This window comes from Dryas octopetala, chromosome 3 (genome assembly GCF_963921425.1).
Source record: "Dryas octopetala chromosome 3, drDryOcto1.1, whole genome shotgun sequence".
NCBI classification, from domain to species: Eukaryota; Viridiplantae; Streptophyta; class Magnoliopsida; order Rosales; family Rosaceae; genus Dryas; species Dryas octopetala.
The window spans coordinates 22,264,682-22,274,753 of NC_141368.1; the positions used below are offsets into that span (position 1 = coordinate 22,264,682).

Here is a 10,072-nt window from a genome sequence, read left to right on the forward strand (position 1 = left end):
CTCAAGGAGTACTCATTAAAATCAAGTTACCTTGTTATTAAACTATTTTATAGAGAACCTGATGGTTATATATTATAAGGGTTAAGAACCCCAACGTAATTTACTAATTTTTTAATTGGTAATTCTGTGACAGTTACCGTTTTTATGTTTTTAATTGGTAATTGTCACAAAATTATTCTGTTTTAATTGGTAAGTATCATACAGTTACAATTTTTTAATTGGAAATTGTCACACAGTTATCGGTTTTAGACTTGATGACTGTGTGACAGTCACCACATTGACTATTCAGCCCTAGAAGAAATTACCAAGCTTTGGTAACCCGCTTTTAGAACCAAATAATCAATGTAAGGCTTAGATTTAAAACAAAATACTGCGTTGCATCAGAGATAAACTATGCAGCAGCGTAAAAGAAAGCAAATACTTTAGATGAAACCAACCTCCAAGATTACATAAATTAATTGTAATCTCTACAAATAGTTTCGAATGTTAATGAGTTGAAGTAAATATAAAGATACTCTTTACATAAAAACAAAAGAGAAATCAACCTTTAGATTGCCCATTGTCACATTTCTTCCACGCTGCTTCTACAGTTCAACTATTATACAAAACAAACTGCTGCAACGTTAAATGATGCACCGGGTTAAAGAACAAACCCGATAAGCTATAAAGCTCGTATGGGTGAACCAGCCCACAAGTAAACAGAAACAAATATCATCACTTAGTAGTATGATATATAAAAATATCATGCAATATCAATTCTGGAATTAACATCTAGGTTATCACACACATAAATAGTGGTAACAACCATCATAATTCAACATGAAAATAATATTAAAGCTGATACAACCACATTAAAATAGTGGCAAAACATCACCATCATCATTAACAATTAAACAAGTAATGGCATCTCAAGCTCATTACAAATTACGTATCCACCATACAGTTTAATAGTTAATCAATAATTTAACTATTAATCAATATCTCATAATCATATTCACATTTTAATGATCATGATGCCATATGAATTATAAGTCACGCACATCAATGCATGCGTACCTGGCCTGTAGAAAAGGCAACACATGTATACCTGTACAAATGACAGTGGACCCATACTAATTAATAATCAAATTTATTAACTACCTCCCTGTCAGTGAAAACTGAACGGGCAGTAAGACGTCTTAACCATTTGATCATCAGATCACAACAACCTAGCTTACTTAAAGAAGTAGTAACCACGCGGTTGTACAAATTACAACAACCGTCCCTAGAGAGCCACAGCTCGCTAAATAAACCTCACTGGTGGATTTAGGGGATCGAACCCAAGGTCATCACTATGTAACCTGAAAGTTTAATTTAGGTGATCTATTCACTCAATTAACTTGATTAAATTCACTTTCAGTGATCGGACCCCAATTTTTATTTTATATGATCATTCATGAACTAGTCAAACAGACACAACTCTGACGATGCAGTAACTAAAATCTGAAACTCCAGATTTACTTGTAAAATCAAACCAACTTCAGTAAATACCACAAGTCAGAACACACCAGGGAATTGAGTGACACCCTATGCACTCAAAGGATCCATCAATGTAGGCATCCCAGTGCTATCAACAACTAAAGTGGTGTGTGGACAGATTTAACAAACTTTCATTTAGCATTCATGGTCTAAGTTAACATGCTAAAGTGAAGTGTGTGATCTTGTGAAGATATTTTCGAATCAATAATCAGCAACACATAGGAAACAAATCACAAACAAGCCACACGATTGTTCACCCAGAAAACCACTAACGGTTAAAAACTGGGGGTCTTTCCAGCTGACCAAGCAATCCACTAAAGAAGAAGTTCAATACAAAAGGAGCACACAACACACAAGCTCAATCACTAAGTCCTAGACTAAGTGGCAGCTTTCTTACCCCTTTGTGCAACTTCCATAAGCAAGGCAATCGGTCATTCATGAAGAAGGCAGCTCCAACTCCAAGCTCATCAACCCATGGCACCAATTCACACCAAGCCCAGTAGATTCATCAATGTATGAACATGATATGCCAATGTTGGATTATTAAAAAGAAGATCAACCTTCTCAAGCTAGAGGCATGAAAAGGTTGATATTGAATCCTTCAACTAAAATCTAAAATGAATGTGTTTGAAGAATATATAAAAAGATTTAAACACTCAAACCCATTTAGAATTTTAGATGAAACAAACAAGTTCAGAAAATCTTTTTGATTTTTAAGAATTAAATGAACATTTTCTGACTTGATAAAAATGAGCACTCACCCTGAAAAATACCCAGGCATAAAACCACGAAAATACCCACTAAAAATGCTCATTGACACACTGAAAAGTCTGAACGGAATATATCATATACCCGTACACACACACACACCATTTCCATGTTTGCCCGAGCCACGTGGAAGCCAATCAATGGCTGTCCACAAGAGACGAATAAGGGGCATATTCCTTTTGTCCTAGAGGGGTATCCTAGTATTACTAAGGATAGGAATGAGGAGCTGTAAAAACCAATATTGCTTTATTTTGCAAAAATCAAAAATGGAGAAGATGATGAATAGTGCTGATGTGTGTGTAAGTGTGTGGCGTGAATGACTAAGATGCAATCAGATCTGATTGATATAGTGGGGGAACCAAGTCATGTGCAATGCACATGTATGTTTAGTAAAAAACAGAGAATGGGCTTTCAATGAAATGGGCTTTAAAAGAAAAACCCGAAATGGCCCCACTGCAGTGTCTGTCACTGTATCAACCACTGTACGTGAAAAACATTGTTCTTTATGACTAGTCAAATGGACAGAAAAATGATATTTTCATGAATTGAATGAAGTGCAGTATACCTTGAGTCTTGTTCATTCTTGACTTCTTCATTACAGCTGAACTTGTCCTTAATCTAGCCTAGAGCTTGTGAGTGATTAAATAAAAATAAATACAATGGTTTTGACAAGGAAAATAGCCAATATAACAAATCCTAGAAACTAACAATCTCCCCTTTTGGCTTTCCTTGACAAAACATCAACCCATTCACCTCACAAGACTCTCAACACTCAGCCCAACACTATGTTATAATGTACCTGCAAGAAGAAGTATTTGCACAACACAAAATATGATAGTACAGCAACCAACACAGCAAGCAATGTAGAGTAAACAAATACATTCTCCCCCTTTTTGTCATGGAAAGACAAAAAGACATACATAAAAAATAAGAGTGAAGTGCAAGAGAGCATAGAGTTGGAAAATGTGCAAGAAAAATCAATGGCAACATGATCAAAAAAGAACTGAAGTAAATGTCATAACTTCCCTGAAATTTGAACTCCCCCTAAAGAAAAACTCCCCCTAAATGTTAACTCCCCCTAAAGCTGATAATCTGCAGCAGCTGCAGCATCTCAATACCGGGCTTGCATAATATAGACATATAATATGAGGGGCAGCTAGAGAAGAAAATAGGCATGCAAAAAAGACTGAAATGCCCTTTAATGAACAGTAACCCAAAGAACTGAATGGTCGTGCTAAAATGACTGTATGTGACGACTGCAGACCAATCAAAATGGACAAAGTTCGTACAGAACAGAACTGGGACATAAAACAGTCATGGAATTTGACGAAAAGATAGAGGAATCCTGGAAGAGTTGGAAGCAATGACACACAAGAAAAATCTACGAGTTAGATGTGCTTCAGGGATTTTATTTTTGACAAAACAACAAACACAATTGAAAAGAATTAACCACCAATGTCAACACTCTAATAGATATAGAAAATGAAGATTGCAAATTTTGTGCAAGAAAATAAGCATATTTGGGATATAGGGAGGTCAATGCTAGCATTCAAGACTTGTTCTAGATGGAAAAACACTGTCAAAGACAACCAAAGAGGTTGAATAAGTTTCATCCACAAAAGGAGATTAGAATTTGGCCACTCAAGAGAATTTCTACTTTGGGAACAAATCTTGAAAACAAAGTTTTTTTTTTTCAACTCATGACAATGGCTATGAGAAAATTATTTTCATTTGTTTTGTTTAGGCACATCCCAAAATAAGTGCAATGATTTGGTCCAATTTTGCGACTCTTTACCCTAGAACACCATAAAAACACCTTATTTCTCCCTAGGGCCGTGACTTCTTTGGTCACACTTCCTTTTTTTTTGTTATTTTTGTATGGTGCACATTTGTTCAAATGAGAAAAACTTAGCTGAAGATGGGTCATAAAGGAGAAATTATATTGAAAGACTAAATTGCATCCTCAAACAAATTGTCTTTGAAACGTATGTAACAAGTTTGATTGACCATGACAAAGTGTTAAATAAAAAGAGATCTCAAAGCTAACATTGGACAAGAAGAAAGGATTATGCTTATTGACATGACACATGTGATGCAAGAACCTTTTTGAATATCAAAGAGAGTGTGACAAGTAATGTTAAGACCTTTCAAAATGGTTATTAAAAAAAAACGAAACTACTTAAACCAAAGAAAGGAAACTTAAACAATGAAGCACATTTAACTACAAAGAATCATGCATGTGTACAAATGCCAATTGACTTCCGAAGACTAATGTGCTTTGGATTCTCTAAAGCCTTTGTAAAGATGTCTGCAAGTTGCTGTTCAGAAGGAACAAAAGTCAAAGTAAGAGTTCCACTCTCCACAAGATCTCGAATGAAATGATGTCTTATGTCAATATGCTTGGTTCGAGAATGTTGCACCGGGTTCTTGGAGATATCTATAGCACTCATGTTATCACAATAGATAAGAAAGGTTTTCTCATCAATTCCATAATCGGCTAACATTTGTCTCATCCAAATGAGTTGTGTACAACAACTCCCTGCTGCTATGTACAGCTTCAGCAGTCGACAAAGAGACAGAATTCTGCTTCTTGTTATGCCAAGACACTAAGTTATTCCCAACATAGAAAGCACCACCCGAGGTGCTCTTCAAATCATCACTACACCCAGCCCAATCAGAGTCACTAAATCCAACCAATTTAGTGTTGGTATCATGGGTATACCACAACCCATAGTCAAGAGTCCCACTTGCATATTTGATGATCCTCTTTGTTGCAAACAAATGAGATTCTTTGGGATCACTTTGGAACCTAGCACACACTCCTACCGCAAACGATATGTCCGGTCTACTAGCTGTGAGGTAGAGAAGACTTCCTATCATGCTTCTATACAAGGTTTGGTCCACTTGCTTACCACTTGGATCCCTATGAAGTTTGGAGCTTTTACTCATTGGAGTAGTAGCCACTTTGGAAGACTCAAGCCCAAACTTTTTGACCAAATTTCTAGCATACTTAGATTGTGAGATAAATATCTCACTATCAACTTGCTTAACTTGCAGCCCTAAAAAGAAATTCATTTCACCAACTAGACTCATTTCAAATTCACTAGACATTACATCAATGAATCTCTTAACATGAAAATTTGAAGTTGAACCAAAGACATTATCATCCACATAAACTTGAGCAATCAAGACATCATTTTTTAATCTTTTTACAAATAGGGTCTTGTCAACCGACCCTCTTTGATACCCATTGGACAACAAGTGATGAGAGAGTCTCTCATACCAAGCTCTTGGAGCTTGCTTCAGCCCATACAAGTGATGAGAGAGTCTCTCATACCAAGCTCTTGGAGCTTGCTTCAGCCCATACAAGGCTTTCCTCAATTTATAAACACCATCTCTCATGTAAGGATCCTCAAAACCTTTTGGTTGTTCTACAAAAACTTCCTCATTCAAGTAACCATTTAAAAACGCTGTTTTGACATCCATTTGATACAATTTGAACTTAAGATGACATGCAATGGCACAAAGCAACCTAACGGACTCAAGTCTAGCAACGGGTGCAAAAGTCTCATCAAAATCAATACCCTCTAATTGAGAGTACCCTTGAGCAACAAGCCTAGCCTTGTTTCTAACTACATTCCCAAATTCATCGGATTTATTTTTGAATATCCATTTGGTTCCAATGACATTTGTGTTGGTTGGTCTCTCTACAAGAGTCCACACTTGGTTTCTCTCAAATTGGTTCAATTCCTCATGCATTGCACTCACCCATTCCTCATGATTGAATGCTTCTTTGACATTTTTAGGTTCAACAATGGAAACATAACACACATGAGCAAGTTCATTGGCCATTTGTTTTCTAGTCCTAACTGGCTGGTCTAAAGAACCTAGAATTACATCTTCACCATGGTTACACCTCACCCATCTTGGTTTTTCAGATCTGTCACTCAGAGTTTTGTCATTTTGTTCGCTCTCTGACTTGTCAAACTCAACAATTTTTGAGTCATCAGTAGGTTCATCACTACCTAACTTGGACTCTTCTTTAACCAAACTAACCTCTTTCGGATCAGATTGTGGGAACAATCCATCCTTATCTGCAGCCATTTCAATAGATGCATCATGATCATCTATTTTCACATTTATGGATTCCAACATAGAATTTGTTCGCAAATTGAAAACTCTAAAAGCTCTACTGTTGGATGAATAACCTAAAAACAGACCCTCATCACTCTTGGAATCAAATTTTCCCAAATGTTCTCTATCCCTAAGGATGTAACATACACTCCCAAACACTCTAAAGTGTGTAACCTTAGGTTTCCTACCCTTCCACAGTTCATAGGGAGTCTTTTTGGTTCCCGGCCTAAGATAGACTCTATTTATGATGTAACATGCCGTGTTTACCGCCTCAGCCCAGAAATGTTTAGCAAGATTTTTGCTATTCAACATCACTCTAGCCATCTCAATCAAAACCCTATTCTTTCTCTCAACGATTCCATTTTGTTGGGGTGTTATTGGAGCTGAGAATTCATGTTTAATACCCATTTGACAACAAAACTCATCGAATTGAGAGTTTTCAAACTCAGTACCATGGTCTGATCTGATTCTGGACAGGGTTGACAGACTCGACATACCTTCACTTTTCAGCAGTTTTACAATCTTGGCAAAATGATGAAATGTCTCCGACTTGTCCTTAAGAAATGACACCCAAGTGTACCTAGAAAAATCATCTACCATGACTAGAATGTATTTCTTTCCACCTATTGACAAGGTTTGGACCGGACCAACTAAATCCAAGTGAATTAGTTCAAGTGTCCTAGAGGTGCCTATGTCTTTGACTCTTTTGTGTGGTTCTTTGGTTTGTTTCCCCATTTGACATGGACCACAAACAAAAGTTTCGGGCTTTCCTATCTTTGGAAGACCTCTAACAACCTCATGCTTAGACAACTTGTAAAGGTCATGAACATTAATGTGAGCAAGTCTTTGATGCCAAAGAGAGCTAGTGTCATCAATAGCTCTATTGCAAGTAGGGCTGCCCATCGGTCGGATCGAATCGGTAAATGGCCTTACCGATTCGATTACCAACATTTTCGGTAATTCAATTTGGATGCCGATTACCAAATCGATTTTTTCGGTAATCGGTAATTTTCGGATACTTCAATTTTCGGTAATTTTCGGTATTTTTGGTATTTTGGTAAACAATGTTCATTATAGCTTACAGCAGAAAAAAAAAATTATAAACAAAAAAATCCAAGCCTTTTAGGCCTTTTCCCTGCGCGCACACACACACACACATTACACAACCAGCAAGACATATCAGCATTAAGAATCCAATATAACAATTAGCATTAAGAATCCAATCAATTATATATATATTAAATTATTAATATTACAATTAGATTACACAACCAGCACAAACAACCAGCAAGCATATCAGCATATCCAAAGATCAAATTATCAAGTATATCAGTATATCAGTATATCCAAAAATCAAATTATCACATATCCAAAGATCAAATTATCAAGTATCAACTATTGAGATTATAAACTATTAAAAAAACCCAAATTAACCCAAATTAACTAGAATAATCCAGAAATTACAATAAACCCAAATTAATAAGAACAAAGTTTACAATTCAGAAAATAAACTACTAAATAAAATATTGAAGATCACTCTCTAAACTTCAAGGTCAAAGGCTTCAAGACCTGGGGCTGCAGCATATCAACTTCCCAGGGGTGCTTATGTAATTTGCTGAAATCTGAAGAGACAAGATTTGAGTGTATAAAAAGTAACCACTGTGCTGATAAGAACATAAATAAATAATGATACATATGAATGAAAAATTGTAATAATGTATGGATTAGTTATTTTTCCATTATGTTAGGGACTGGAAAACATATTATTATTTGTAAATTGTGATTATCCTATTAATAATGCTAATTAAAATGAGCATTTCCTGTTGGATAGACTTTTCACTAACCTCGCTTACTCTTCTTCGAATTGCAGCATCAATACATTTGATGACCCTTTCCTTCTCTCCTTCAGTATCAAGGGTGCAACCATCCATGTGACGAATAAAATACTCCTTCAATTAATTATATGCATCATTGATCAGTTAGTTTAATCAAATCTTCAAGGGGTTTCAAGACATCTGAATTAAATGGAATAATGGTTTCTGTATCTCATATCTTTTGAAAGAAACCATAACTACTGCTTCAAACAGAAAATTAATTAACTAGATACTTAGCAATATAGGACACATGAAAGGATCACACAAGTAAGTAGATATTCAAACATGTTATGGTGGAAAAATTTATTGCCTCAAAATCAGATAATGTTATGCAATAACTGAGGAAAATGTGATGTGTACTTAATGATATATACTACTCCCTGCAGGGTTGCATTTGGTTTTGACAAGGGAACTGTGATGATTAAAATGAATGCTTCTCATACTTGGGATTCTGTGGACCTCTAAGCTTAGAAGGAAAATTTGAAGGAATAAAGGCATCTCATGCTGCAATTTATAGTGTCTGCTATGAAGGGGTAGAATAATGGAATGATTAATTTCACCTAAGCCTTGTTGCTACTGCTATTAACCTATTACTGTTGTATGATATGAACTATAAGTGGCCAATACAAATTTATCTTTGTGTATTTGTAGTGTTTCCCAGGAGGAACAAATTGTAAGGATCAGTAGACTAATTTCTAATGGATTGTATTATGTGTGCTCTTTATCAAATTATACTGGCCCATGGTGAATATAGTAAATCGAGTATATATATACATCTTTCAACTGCAAATTCCCTGCAATAAACCCTATAACATCACCCAAGCAAAGTAGTTTTCTTTGATGACACAAAATTGATCTGCAAAAGCATTTTTCTTTTTGTTTATAAATGAACCAAGTAAAATTGAATATGCAGAAATTCATGCTGAAAGTTCCTACACTTAGAATTTTCATAAGCAATTTCCTGCAGTGGATATGAAAATTCATAAGCAATTTCACTTGTGGCCCTGCTTTGGCAATTATATTCAAAATCTCAATTTTTTATCTCCATGTCAATCTTTCAAATACAACCTGAAATCTAAATGGTCTCTCTACCAGAAGTTTCAAAAACTAGATTAGCACTCTCCAATATATTAAAAGCCAGATCTAAATGGTATATGAATGAATCTCACAGAATATTTACCAATGCACAATCTTGTCCACCATATATTTCAGAAGGGAATCAGAATTAGATATGCAAATCTGAACTAACATTCATCTTGTGGCAGATAGATATGCAATAAATATTGTAACTTTAGCATACATAGTTCAGTCAAGAAATTTATTAGATACCAGATTTCATTGGTGAACAGACTTCATTGATCATCAGGGTATCACTTCAACATGTCTTGGCTTCAGGTTAAATTGCTGCAAGTGACTGTTTCTGAGCCTGCGTAAATTAGTACAAAATCCAAATATTAATTCATAAACAAGATAAAGAGATTGACAGATGAATAAAACTACAAAATCAAATGTAAACAAATCGAAGCTATAACCTGGGTGATAGAGACAGAGTGTATGGTTTCTGGGAGATCGAAACTCGGTGAGAGAGAGAGAGTCTGAGTGAGTTTCTGATTTCTGCGTTTTTGGTGAGACTCTCTCGAAGGCGGCGAGAGAGAGGCGAAGGCGAGGGGAAGAGAGAGGCGAAGGCGAGGCGAGAGAGAGGCGAAGGCGAGGGTGAAGGCGGCGACTCGGCGAGAGAGGGTCTGAGTGAGAGAGAGGCGAAGGCGAGGGCGAGAGAA

General features: G+C 36.0%; 1 long non-coding RNA gene across 1 annotated transcript; it reads left to right on the forward strand.

Annotated features, from left to right (window-relative positions):
- Nucleotides 1-8,529: 8,529 nt before the first annotated feature.
- LOC147291810 (uncharacterized) lies at nt 8,530-9,059 on the forward strand. Its single transcript, XR_015121435.1, has 2 exons — nt 8,530-8,561; nt 8,681-9,059. It is a non-coding gene; the product is annotated as an uncharacterized LOC147291810 (long non-coding RNA).
- Nucleotides 9,060-10,072: the final 1,013 nt, after the last annotated feature.